This window comes from Phalacrocorax carbo, chromosome 7 (assembly GCF_963921805.1).
Source record: "Phalacrocorax carbo chromosome 7, bPhaCar2.1, whole genome shotgun sequence".
NCBI classification, from domain to species: domain Eukaryota; kingdom Metazoa; phylum Chordata; class Aves; order Suliformes; family Phalacrocoracidae; genus Phalacrocorax; species Phalacrocorax carbo.
Genome location: NC_087519.1, coordinates 30219883 through 30234213, shown reverse-complemented (window position 1 = coordinate 30234213; position 14331 = coordinate 30219883). Strand labels below are relative to the sequence as shown.

Genomic DNA, 14331 nt, shown 5'->3' with positions numbered 1-14331 from the left:
TCTCATTCAGTAATGAACCTTCTGAGGTACAAATATCTGTCAGAGCTTGATAAGGGCAACACAAATAATAATGTCCAGCTGCACTGACTTCAGAGGCTCTGTGTACGGGTATCTGGCTATGAGATTCACATCTCTCTGATCTCTTAAATCAGATCTGTATTTAATACATCCCTATTTCCTTCTGTTACTAAGACTGCAATGTATATCATAATTTTAAATTTTACTCTAATCCTGTATGGATCTTCTCAATGTTGTTCTAATGGATGTTGTGTACAGACTTCATTTTAATGTTAGATGAGCCTTTTTTCCCAGATTTACTGAGCCATTCTTATTCAATACTGCACATTATTAGGTTTAAGCAAGATCTGTTCCAGTGAAAGGAGATGAAGCACACATTAAAGTAAGGTACTGAGCAGGACAAAAATCCAGGAAATCCCTGTGTTCCTGAATTGGACTCTTCCCATTAAGCAGATTTTAAGGTTTACGTGAAATTACAGTCAAAATTTCATAACTAGCATGGTGTTGAGGGGTTTTCAGCCTTGTATTGAAAATTGATAATGAGTCTACCCATTTTTTAAGTGGGAATTGATATACATGCTTTCCTCATGTCTCTGCACATGGGTACATTTAGGTCTGCAGAAATAGAAGACACTCCCTAAAACGTATCCTGCACATTGAGCATCACAGCATCATAATTGCTTAATGTTACAACTAGCCAAAAGCACAAGACATTTACTTCCATTTATAGCATTTCACTGCTCACAGTGCTTCTTGTAGAGGCACCTGCATTAATGAAAAGTGATACATATTATAGTCAATGTCATTATAGGAGTGGCATGCATTAGTCAAAAAGAACATGATAATGTCTTCCTCCCATTGGCTCAGAAGTCCAGAATTATACCCAATAATGAATTCTCTTCTGGTTTCCACTGTCACTCTCTAAATAACCACATTTGCATTGTATTAAATATTAAGCCACCAAAAAATAAATACCGGCCAAGAGATTGTAATAAATAGATAATAAATTCAGAAAAGTATCCTCCATGTAAAATAGAGAATACTCCTAGGTAAGAAAGCTCTCCTGGACTAGAATGGTTTTCCAAGTCCCTCTCCCCTCTCCAGATTCATCACCATCCCCTTCTACCCCCACACAGTGTAATATGAAGCCTGCATGCAGGAAGCTGGTGCACTGAGTTCAGGAAAGTGAATTAGAACTATTGCTGCGTAGTGATATTTCCAAGTATCTTGCTAAAAGTGGGCCTCCTTTTGCAGGTTATGAGGAATGCCTCAAACTACATGTGCAATTGCTTAAATTCTTATTCAGTAAATAGCCACAGCTGCTGCAGCTTTCCGAAGAGGCTGCTGGACACAGACTGTGAAGTAGTATTTTTGTGTTGCTCCCATGTCATTGAGATCAAACTCAGTCCTTAAAATAGACTGGTTTAGACACTCTAGTTATTATAAACACTGCAATGATTTCCCCCATGAAAATCATGTAATACCCTTTTGAGAGAAAGGCAAATAAAGAGAGGTCACTGACGCTTTCATGGGGTGCATAAAGTACTTCATTAAATAGCCAGTAACAACCACGGCGTTTGGTGGTTTTTTTCATTTCTGTGCAGAAAGCATTAATACTACTTTGCAAAATTATGCAGCTTGCACTTAATCATTTCAATTAATCTTTAGTAAATTACCCAGTACTTTGTAATTAAAATATTTGCAGCTAATTTAGTGCTATCCTAAAAATCATTTGTTACATAATATAAGCAATTAACATTTATTCTGGTCTTTTCTGTTGCAGGGGGATATATATGTTATCCTCAGTGGCCTTTCTGTACACCTAATTAGCACCTGTTTGAATTATTCTACAGGCTATGGACATTTCATTTGAAAACTAAATGCATTGCTAGTTTTGTCAACTCCTTGCAAATACACAGTTGTAAAAATTACTTTGCAGGGGAATACGGAAACATGTTTTCGTATGTCTTCTGGGTTTATGGGCTAGGCTAGGCTTTTAGGCTATTACACCTAGAATAGGTACTGATATTTTTAATGCAGTTAAATGGAAATAGTCAGATACTTATTCCCCAGCATTAGGTACGGTAGCCCAGGTTTGTAGCCTAGTTTATTCAGTAATGAAAAAGGAAAGCAATAAGACATCAGGAATATAGATCCTAGTGTAACTTTCACATTTATATATACGCCTATACAGTTAGGAAGTTTTACTGATCAGAGGCTACCAAAAGCATTGCTATGCTGGAGTGTAAAGGATACTATGTTAAAATTGTAGAAATTAAACCAGATTGCTTCAATCTCACATGTAAGCTTCTAGATAAATAGTAATTTTAAATGCACAGTATATTGAGGAAGATCATTCGATCTTTCTTAAAAGCAGATCTGAAAAAGACTTTCTAACAAAAATGCCAGTATCAAATATTTACAACCTCCACACATATGGAATTGAGAATCCAAAAAAGGGCTTGAGACTTCTTTGTGGGTATGAAATGTTGCAGCAGACCCCCAGCTCCTATAAATCAGTATAGCTCCTTTGATTTCAGTTTAACTATGTAAATTTACCCCAGCACAGTATTTAGCCCAAGAATGTGAATTCCTTCCTATCTTTCTGCAGGTGCAGGGACTCAAGAGTAACTGCAGTGATTACAAATTTGCATAACAGGTTAATGTTGCCCGGGCCACTAATCAGATAGTATCTTCATGCCTGAAAAGAAGAGCTCTAACACATGGGATGCTCTAAGTCTTCTGGCATTTTCCCTTTTTAGGGGCACGGTAGGGGCCTTCTCCAGAAGCATGTTGGTATGATCTGGGGCTATGAGGAGATGTTCATACTGTGAGTATCTCCTAGGGTAGAAAATCTTTCTCAGAGGTTGGCTGATACAGATCAGGCCTTGAGGCAAATCAGCTTTGATTTTTCTGTTTCATGTTAAAACATAGGATCCAGGTCTTAAACTGGCCTTGGAAACTAACTGAGACTCAGTGGAGAGAACTGATCATGGCTTTGATGTTTCCAGAGAAGCTTAAGCAGCAGAGAAGACAAGCAGCCATATTCTGCTTCAGCTGAAGCTTGTGTATCTTTGCATTCAGTTTCAGATAAAATTACTTGTGAGTTACTGTGGCCTGATGTTCTCCTATGGAGAGGAAATAACATTTCTTCCTAAACAAAAACAAAAAGAAGGCTCTTTTATTTTTATTTTATATTATGCTAAACATCCAACTTGGAAGGGAACCAAAACAGGATGTTGGGCCTCACAAAGACATCGATTCCCCTGAGTGGGGTGGTTGTTCATGTGTGTATTGGTAACAGCGTTAGTCTGTCTGCTTGTCATGGAAGAGGATATCCACCCTTTGGCTCTTCTTTGGGGCTTGAGACAAGCTACAGTTTATGGCTTAAAGATGACAAATTGTTCATAGGGAAAAGTTGCAGATAAGTCCATAAAGCACTCAAGAAAGGAATAAGACTTTTGGCAGCAGTCTCATTGAAAAATTAGAAAATTAACTGAAATATTTGAGCTTTTTCATTAGGGATGAACCTAATTAGGGTAAAATTACGGTTGAAACCTACTCCCAAAACACTGTAGTTGCATACGGGAGCAGGCTAATGTAGCAGCAATACTATATAAAATGTTTATTGTATCCCATTTATTATATGGGGAAGTAATAGAATAAAAATGGAAGCCAGTACGCTACACCTTGCATAATATAACCACTTACTGTGCTTTGATATCAGAACTAATACAGTATGAATGTTTACAGTACACTGGGATAGATAGTCTAATATGTGCTTTGTCATTTAGCTTTTGAAATAATTAGTTTATGGCCACCTAGTCTTTTTTAGTTCATTTTATTTTACAGGAATTAATAGGCTGCTTACATTTGTACTTTACATTAGTTGCATCATGGGTATTTTAAGTTCCAAGATAGATTGGTTTTGCCCTAAGCTGTATTCAAGCTCTAATAATTATTTCTATTTCCCAAGCACATTTTATTTGCAGTATATTTGCTTATATTTTTATTGAATAAATTGGTCAGTGTTCTTCAGTTTGTTTTCAGCACTGAAAATTATAAAGGCAATTTTAAAAAGCAGTCTGAAAAAAATGTCTTAAAAGAAGAACAAAGCTACTTGAAAAGGTAAACAGTGTGTTTTGTAAAGGACAGTGAACTATGGGAATAAAAATAAATAATCCACAGCAGGTGACTGTTGTTGTCTATTAGAATTTTTATATTTTTTTCTGAATATTTTTCATCACCTTTGTTTTAAATTACAAAGCTGATAAAATCTTAAATAAAAATATTTTAATCTGTTCAGATGATGCTTTGAATAAAGGATGCAGGCCTTGAGAACTGCTGAGGAACTCTGAGTATTTTGGTCATAGTCTGGCAAAGAAAGGTCTGTTTCTTCAGCACATAACTACTTTCTTGCTCTTTTCTTCTTGCAATAAACACAGTAAGATGTAAAGGTGCCTACCTGCTCTTCTGGGAGCTCTTAATATTATTGAAGAGACACAATGCTTGCAGCAGTCTCCTGGGTAAATGCCAGCATACCTCACCACAACAGGTAGGATTTTTTCATCAAACTTCCATTCCTACATAAGCAGTCAGACCTGAGTTCTCCATTGACCAAGGCCTTGCAATAGCTGTGTGCCATGTAAGAAGTCTTGCCCTTGGTTTTGATTAGGATCGCATTACTTTTCTGTCTTCATATAGGCCAATGTAATAGAAAAAGGAAATGCCCTGCTGTTAGCTTTGTGTTTTTATCACTTGTCAGTTATGAACTTTGCAGATTCTCTTCTTTTGAGGGGAAAAAACCCTCATCTGGTATTTTTCTGTCAGATGCTGTTTATCGTGGTTGTGCCTCTACCATGTCCTAAAGTGACACAGCAGAGACCTTTGCTTGTACAAGTATTTGTTAAAGCTACTTTTCATGAGCTTCTCTCCACTATCATTCCCTCCACTATCTCCATTATCTTCTCTGTCAAAACAACTGGTTTTTTCATACTTAGAAGTTGGTGGGACAGATGTTAGCTGCTTTATCTCTTCTGTTTCCTGTTTTGGTAGTATTTAAGAGCTCCTCTTATAGTACTCCCAAATGGGTTGAATGAAAACTGTAGGACAGACCACTGTACCACAATAGCATCATGAACAAAATGTTCCTTTATTGTGTTTAAATGACTGCATACCTGCTACCTACCTACCTAGTTTTTTCTTACTCATTTTGTTGTCTGCTTGCATGACGATTTGAGTGTTGCCTTCTAAAGCATCCATGATTCCAGCTTTCCTTGATTCTTTCAAAACACTTCCTATCTGAGGTCTGGGAATTACATACAGCTCATTTCACCATCTGTGGCGAGTGCTTTTTACTAAAATATTCATTTTTGACCCAGCTCCAAAGATAATAGCCAACAGCTCTTCTCTGCCGATGCTAGAGGAATGCTTGTTCTCTGAAGTGCTGCCTCATAAAAGCCTTTTAAGTTTAAGGATTTCACATTCATCCTCTAATTAAGCAGGTGTCTAAATCTGTGAAGCTGCTTCACTCTGAAATCCAACCTGCCTCCACTTCAAAGGACATTGTTTCTTTTCCCAAAGATGTTTTTTAAAAATGCTTCAACAGTTCAAATTTGTAGGGTTATTTAAAGGCTTTGCCTCTCACCTGATTCAGTACTTATTTTCCAGAAATACACAGAATACATCAGATCTGATGAGATGCCTCAAGGATGTTCCTTAATAGTGGTACTCAAGCTCATATCCTTGACTGAAGATCTTTAAATGCATTAAGTAGCCCTTCTGCTAGCCTAATGACAGTATGATCATTATGCAACTGTGTATGATCCATTTGATGCTTCTCCCATCAGAAATCCAAATCTTTCCTCACGTTTGGGGTTTTGGTTTTGTTGTGGTGGTTTTTTTTCTGTTGGTTAGCTGGTTTTGGTTTAAAGCAGTATGTTGCTTTGGCTCTGAAACACATCTAGAATTTGTCATGCCCAAAGCCTGGTAAAAAGAGTGGATTTAGCCTAATTTGTCCCAGGGGTTCCAATATGGTACAGCTCCCAGTACAACCACTGACTTGTCAGAATGATGACTTGCCTTATGCTACAGAGAGAGGCTGCGTGACTTTAGTGTAGGAAGTCTTCCTACACTTCAGCTTTACATCTGAAAATAAACACTCTTTTTTTGGAAAGAACACTTGTGAAGTCATTATTAACTCAGGAACCCAACATGAACCACCACCATCCTAAAAGAGCAAAATGAAAATACTCCTGCTTGTGTAAGAAAAAGACAGGTTTTATTTGCATTTATTATGTCCTCAAGGAGATTCAGAGTTAACTTTAGAAGAAAGAAGGAGTTCCAAAAGCAACAGAAACCCATGTCCTACACCTACAGGTTTATGCCCTACAACCACAGATTACTACTTTCCCGTCTTGCGTATTTTCAAGAAAACAACATATGGATGAAAGGAATTCGCCAGAGCAAGCAGGAGGAGATTACACCAGATGTGTGAGCCCTATTCACTCACAGTGGCTACTCCGATACTTACAGACTTTTGGCTCCGCGGTCACTGGTCCAAAGTAACACTTAGAACTTGAAAATCCCCACAGAGAAGACAGAAAACTCATTCCTTATGGGGTTGCCTCCCATCATTGCACAGGCATTATTCTCTCTTATCCCTGGGGGGAAGGGTGCAGTGAGCCTCTCAGCCCCTGGGGACCCATGCTTTCACCCAGGGTTCACAGAGGGTCCTGCAGCATGCTGCCATTCCCTTCTCCAAGGTACACCCATAGGTTATGGATGCTCCCCAGGTAGCCCACAGGGCATGAAGGAAGGAAGAGAAGTTTATGCTCATCTTCTTTCACCCAGGAGCAAAAAGGGACAAACTCGAGTTCAGCTGGGGGTCGGACTAGCTGACCTCTAAAGGTACCTTCCAACTCAAACCATTCTATGAATTAGGCCTGAAACAACCATTCTGTTTCGCAGCTATCCTGTAAAAAAAAATAAAAATAAATCCTTTTTTCATATGAGCCCTTATTCATTGATTCAGGCAAGTGCTGGGGCAGTAGGAGTCTGTTCCCTTTGTTGTACTGCACAAACTGTTACCGTGTCTCCCCTCTCTTTTCTCAGCCAGAAGTGAGCAGACTTTTATAGTTGCAAAATCAATTATTTCTCATTACAGAGTAACTGAACCTGCAGAGCTAGAAAGTATTCTAGTCCTATGGGGTCTAAAATGTGGATTTCCGCAGATCTTTCAGGAATTAGAAACTGCTAAGAGTGGCAGTCGTTTTGCTTTCCCCGGAAAGCATCCATGTTACTCACGCACCTGGTATGCACTGCTGTGTCACTCCGATGCATTCAGTTTGCGGTCACCACCTATCACTTGTCTTTCCTTTCTCAGTTCCACCTTAAATTGGATGTAAAGTGTTTGAGACACATTTAGTGCATCAATTTCCTCAGGGCATTTCTTTAATTTAAGGAAAGGTACAGAGACTCCAATTAACCTCAGATGAGGAGACCCATAGTTCGTTGTCTGTCTGGGAAAATGAACCTCAGGGAACAGTACTCTTACATTGCAAGTGCATGTCAGACCCACAATCAGAACTCATGTTTTTGGCTCCTACTCTGGCATGTAATCTATTAGAACACTGTGAACAAACAAGTTCATTATCTCCCAGAGCCCTTATTTTTTTCTCCTTGCAAAGAAATTATATTTACCATGGGTGAAATCTGGAAAAAAAAACCCAACACAAATTAAGAACATCAGCATGTGCTAACTTACCACACAGTGGTAACTACCCTGACCTTTTCTCAGAGGCAGAAAAGGAATTCTCAGAAGTAAACGCACTGGTAAATACTGATTTTATAACATTACAAGATTATGTTCATAGCCACAGATATGCAAGTAGTTAGGAGTAGCAGCTTATTTTGTCTGAACAGAAAGTTGAAAGCACAAGACTGGTATTTGCACAGAGCAAAATCAGCTAATAGGTAAATGATTCCTCCTGTTTGATGCTGCCTGCTAACTCCTGATCACTCATCCTTGGGCAGAGCAGAATGCAGGAATTCATTCAGACAGAAAGACATAGCGGCACATGCAACAACAGCAAGATTCAAACATATATTGACTAAAAAACCTATCTATCAGAGTGCCACCTGCTTTGTCCCAGTAAGCAGCTACGTCCAAAATTGAGATCCCCAAAACTATTTACTAATACTGGAGTAAAAGGTTGCCCCAGGATGATGCAGGGCACAGCTGTAGAATCATTCTCCCTTTGCCTTTCTTCCACGCTGGCAGCCAGGAGCCATCTCCTGCCCTCCTATTACTCCATGCTCTGCTCTGCCCCAGAAATGAGGCTTGTCTTCCAAATGGACAGATCAGCAGGAGTCCTACACTATTATCTAGTTCTCTTTCCATATATAGACACCTATCTGTGCAGAAACACCTGCATGCATCAGCAAGTTTCTTCAGGTCCTTAAACGTTTTATGAGAAAAACTGGTTCATCTAACAGACTCCAAAGGGATGGTTCACACAGGAAATTCAAAAGGAAAGAACATATTTCCTTACTACTGGGAAGGATGTGTCTCCCAATGAAAGAGCTTAAGACACACCTCAGCCTCCCCTCACCGAGACAGTTCCTTGGTACACATTTCTGGGCACATCTCTTGCTCCTTGCACAGCAGAGGGCTGTGGATTCTCACAGTGCATAAGACAAGAGACAGTAGCAGTTGCTGTTGCCATGTTATGTTTTATTCTCCTGAAAAAGGACACAGAAATAACTTGTGGCTATGATTTGAACCGCTAAAAGAGCAAACCACTGTGGAACATGTCATACCAGCCAACTACAATGGACACTCACCTGTGGATACCTAAGCTTGTAATCCCCAACATACGAGGACTTGCTCTAGGGAAAAATAAAGAATATTTCTGCTAGCATTTCTGGGGAGCCAGACTGGGAAACAAGGCTACAGAAAACTTAATAGTGGCCAAGTTACAGACTCTGTTAGATATGAGGGCTTAATTTATTGCTTGTTGAGAACAAAGCAAGGCAGTGATTTAATAAATTACTTCAAGGTGCTTCACTTTAATGATGGTATAAGATGGTACTTTGTGTTGTCACACGAGCAAAGCTCAGGGAACTGTCACTCCTCATTACTTGGGCATATGATCTTTTGAGAACTCCCAAACGCCTTCACGGTACATGGAAATGAGTACATGACTTTAATAGTTATCTTCAAAAAAAAAAAATCAATAAGCATAAAGTTTAGAAAGGAGGCAAATCAGTTAATAGAAGGAATCATAATTAAAGAGATGTAGAAAAACGAAGAGCTTAAAAAAAGTGCATTACTCAGAGTTATCAGCTTGTCCCATGAGAGAAGAGTCACACGTTACAATTCCTGAGTGGACTGGTGGCCCATCTCAGTCTAAAAGAACCTATCCCAGAAAAGAAAATGGAAAAGGCGAAGGATATGAGGAAAGTACAAAAAAAATCACAAACCCATAAAGGAGAATAATGGAATCAGTCATGCATTGGGTACATTTCTTCTACCTGCAGGATTTAACTTTATGCTCTGAATTTGCTGTGATAATGGATCTGGGGTCCCTCAGATAAACATACATCCTTTTACTACCCTGTGCAGTGCGCTTTCCGTTCAGAGTTCACAACGTTTTCCTGAATGGTTGCAAGTCCCCCCAGTTTTGATACCCTTTTTGCTTTGTAAACATTTCCATTCCATTTATTATATTTAACTGCCTAGCCATTTTGATTCATGCTCCTAGATCCAAGCTGTCTCCCAGAAAATATATATTTTTTATTCTTTATTCAGTTGGAATAACAGCAGATATTCATTAACATTTTGCATGCTATTTAATAATAATTATATCTTTATAGTAGCCTCTCACTAAAATAATCACTCTAGAACTCTTTTCAGTTGTCTATGAAGAACTGTTTCCCTCCTGCCTCTTATCAATATTTAGCACCTGTCTTTGAACTCTGGTATCTGCTCTACCTTTTCTTTTCCTTTTTAATGGTAAGTCTAGAAATGAACGAAGTCATTCAGGAGGGAGAGCAGTACCTACTTTTGATAGCAGTCTTCTTCCAGGCTTTTAAGATGGTTCCTACAGTGTATGTACAGCAAGTGTAAGGCAGGTGACATATTCCTTCCGCTAAGCAACAGAATAAGAGAGGTGGGTTTTTTCCCTCTAGTTTAAGCTCTCACTTAAACTCATCAACACCAAATTCCACTTGTTTTTTGTCCTGTCCCTAGCCTCTCTATCTTGGAGGGGAGCAGAAGAGAAAAAATAAAAAAAAAAAAAGAAAAAAGAGAACTAACAGGAAACCATAATACAAGAAACCAATCAAACCGCACAAAGTCTTCCTTATTCGTTTGTTTGTCCTGTGATCGGGAAAAAAATAGGTTTGGACTAAGCAAACTAAGCCGCAAGTTGCAAAATGTCATTCATGGAGCAAAATGGAGGTTATATTCTTGACACCACAGAAGAATCAGTTACAGTGCTAAAACATTCTCACATTCTACTCCTGTTATTGACACCTTATATTATTACATACAAAGGAAAATTCACAATCTGTCAGGAAGATTCATGATACTCAGAAAAATATTAATTGAATTCTTTGTCCATGTTATTGGAAGGTAAATATTTTCTCTTAATACTACTAAGTACTGGTACTGGTTTGGTCCTGTGTTAGGCTTCACCTTTTCTTTCTTACCTTAATTGCAGTACAGAGGACCAATTTTGTTATTCCACTCAAAGGGAGTAGATAGTACACTTAGTCATCAGCTGAGGTGGAGGCTTCTGTTTTTCTTTAACCCATGTTTTATTGTATAAAGAACACTTGAAAATGACTGGGCTTTCACCAAAGAAAGCCTATCCATGGGAAACTGAAAGGTGGCGCCTGTTGGAGCTTATGGCCTTTGTGGAAGATGATTAATTGATTAGTGAAAAAAAAAACAGATTACACAGTCTTCCAGTTAATGAATAAGTGTTTTTTCCTGTCTGGGACCTAATGAGAGAAGGATCCCCAAGAGTCATCCACTAAGGAAGAAATGAGCAGTATATATAGTATAATGATGTGAATTCAATACCCACCCAATTTATTTTAAAATACATCTGTGCACATCCTTTGAAGATATCCTCTGGAAGAAATTCCTTTGTAATCTGTCATGTTCCACTGGGGTTGGCAAACATCTGTGTGTGCAGCAGGGGAGAAGATGGGGGGATTTATTTTATCAGGTTTTCTTTAGTGAGGTTTAACCTTCCTTAGAGTCTTTCAGCCTCTCTTCCTCTCCTAATGGCTTCCCTCAGACATCTCCCTTTTTAAGCAGCCTTACTATGTGCACACATCCACATTTGACTTAGATATTTAATTCAAGCAATTTATACTGAGGGTTATTCTCATGCCAGATAACTGGACTGACTGTACTTCCATATTAAAGCAGATGCATGTGCACAAACCCCTTTAATCTTGCTTCTCATCTTTCTCCAGATGCACTAATGAACAGTCATTGCCAACATGAAAACAAAATATTATTGGTTTATCTTTTGCCCCTTCAGCAATAAACCCTCTTGTTTGCTACCAAAAGGCAGAGATAAAGTGGTCAAAAACCCCAGCAACTGTTGAGATGATTTATTCCCAGATAGATAGGAATGAAATAATTTATTTGGAAGTAACTTACTGAACCACTGCATCATGTGGTGATTAGTTTCTTCTGAGAGAAGAAGATAGAAGATGATGAACACAGAGAGAAAGAAGATATCCAAGATAGTGAGCAACAGCAAAAGGGCTGGAAAAGTGAAGAACAAATACAGGGGAAAGCAAGGCTAGCTGAGGAAACAGGATCAAAAAATTACAGTGCAAAAATACCTAGTAAACTGTCTCATTTCCAGGACTAGGCTTGCTGAGCTCTCTCCACACAAAATCTCAAAAACACACCAATAGAGACTGGAATAATTAAAAGGAACTTAAATAAAGCAGATCCTGTTGACACTTAACAGGAATACGGTTTAAGACTGCTGTATGTAAAAAACACATTTAGAGAGTTTAGCCTACCTTGGAATGGTCTCCTGTGGTCTTCTCAATTGAGTGACTGTTAACTGGAGAAGAAAAAAGCTGGTTTTTAATGACAGTTTGGGGCTCAAATATAGATTAGGAAACACAGACTAGCTTTGTCCCACGCTCCTGTCCCTAACCCACAGGTGCCCAGTTTGGACCTTACATGGAAATTTCTTTGCAAAGCTGGACCTCTCTCATAGCTACTAAAGACAATACAACTGCAATGAAGAAGCAATTCAGTTAAAAGAAAATGTGTGTACACAAGAGCCAAGAGAAAAGCAAACACTGAAGAATTTAAGAGATCAGAGCAAAAGCAAAAAAATACATTTAATGTTAAAACAACAAAACAAACAACAACAACAAAAAAAGGTAGGTTTTCCCTCCTGCAGTACTAAAAAGATTTCAGGGCAAGTAATTTCCTTCTCCCCTGGAGTACTTCACAAAAGGTATGCTTTGATTTTTGTGATTTCTTGAAGTATTATGCTCTATAAATTAAAGGTATCTCAAAAGGACAGGTCCTCACCCCTTTCAAGGCACCAGTGTTGTGCGTGTTTTGGGCCAGGCACTTCCACCTGCTTCCTATGGGTTCAGGATGGGAAGGCTTTCCCTCCAAAACCCAGACCTGGCCCACACCTGGAGGGAGAGCCCATGGCGAGAGCGGTTGCTGCGCTGCGTGGTGGCCAGCCCCAAGGGTCAGGGGCCAGGACGTGGGGCCAGACACAGCCCAGGTACACGGCCCCAGGACTCTCAAGCCCTCTCATGAGGAGATGCCTTTGTGGGGTGGCCATGTCCTCACCTCAGCGGGTAGACTGGGCTACGGAGCTCAGGAGGGCAAACTACAACTCTGCTATCCCAAAACACACCCTGCATGAGGCACCCGTGTCTGTAATAGGAGACTGGTGGAGGCATACAGACCCCAGCGATATCCTGGTAGAGTGAGGGAGGGGAAGACCTCAGAGCTGCCGGGCACCTGGAGCTCATCCCCCTCACCCGCAGCTCCCCCCCGCTCAGTGGCGCTCACCTGGAGCTTGCTGGGTAAATGGCGGCTGCGCCCCTCGCCTTTCCTCAGGCAGGGGGTTGCTGTCGATGCCGGCAGGGCGCTGCCGGAGGCGGGTGAGCGGGGCGGCAGCGCGTGCGAGGGGAGCGCGGCCGCCCTGCCTCAGGGCGGGGGGATCGCCTTGGGCCGGGGGGCGGGGGGGGGTGGCCCGGAGGCGGGCGGCGGCAGCTCGTCTACCGCCTCCCTTTCCCTCCCCTTTCTCCACCGCAGCGGCAGCCTCTCCAGCCCCCTCTTCGTGAGGGAGCCGCGAGGCTGCCCCGCACAGCTGACAGAGCGGGCGCGGGGAGGCGCCTGTTGGGTACCCGCGGGTTCTGGCTGGCGGGGGAGTTGCGCCGCAGCTCCCTCCGGTCAGGGCTCGCTGTACGCTCTGGGGCGGTTTGTTGTTGGCTGGTTTTTAGGTTGTTCGAGTTGCTGTTTTTTCTCCCTCCTTACGGCCGCTGTCGGTTAGAGTCTGGCTTCGCGGGGTGAGGCTGGAGGCCTGGGCTGAGGGCAGCGCAGGGTTTCCCCCGCGGCCCGCCCCGTCCTGCCGAGCAGCCGGCAGCGGCGGTGGGGGTTTGATTTTGGACAACTCCCCTCCCTCCCGCTCTCCTCACGGCCACTTGGTTTCTCCGTTTCGGTCAGCCCACGGCTGCTTCTGGCCGGAGGTGATTTTGCCCGCGCAGTTTGTTACCTGTTGCGTGAGGCCGCAGCTGAACTTGGCACGTGCTGTACCATGTCCCGAGCCGAGCACGGCTCAGGAACGGGAATATCGGGGTAACCTCACTTCTTTGCACTCACCTCAGCAGATGAATAATTTCCTGCTCTGTCTCCCTCTGCTCTCCCCCCAGGTAGCGGTCGCATACGACACGATGTGGGCTGCCTCACATCCACCTGGGAGGAATCCTTACCTAGTAGCTAAGTGGGAAGGCTGTGCATACTTTTCCTCCTAATTAATTTATTTTATACTGTTTCTTCTACTGGGAAATAATGGTACTTCAAGAAAAAAAAAAAAAGACTACTGTGCTTGTCGTGCTGTACTGGAGGGCAGGAAGGTGACCGGCAGAGGGGAGAGATGGGGTATGGGGGAACACCGCTGTGCCCTCCTGCCATTTTATCCCACAGTTCTGTGTTTGTCTCAAAAGGCATTGCTAGTGAAAATAGCTCCCTCCGTCCCATGGGCTGTGAAATTTACTGTTGCAACGTACTAAGGATTTCTCCCA

General features: G+C 41.4%; 1 long non-coding RNA gene across 1 annotated transcript in view; it reads right to left on the bottom strand.

Annotated features, from left to right (window-relative positions):
• LOC135314340 (uncharacterized) overlaps nucleotides 1-13534 on the bottom strand; it is a 37508-nt gene extending 23974 nt beyond the window's left edge. The window contains exons 1-2 of the long non-coding RNA XR_010373854.1: nucleotides 13097-13534; nucleotides 12073-12116 (exon numbers count right to left, since the gene is read on the bottom strand). This is a non-coding gene — a long non-coding RNA (uncharacterized LOC135314340). The remainder of the gene's footprint in view (nucleotides 1-12072; nucleotides 12117-13096) is intronic.
• Between the last annotated feature and the right edge of the window lie 797 nt (nucleotides 13535-14331).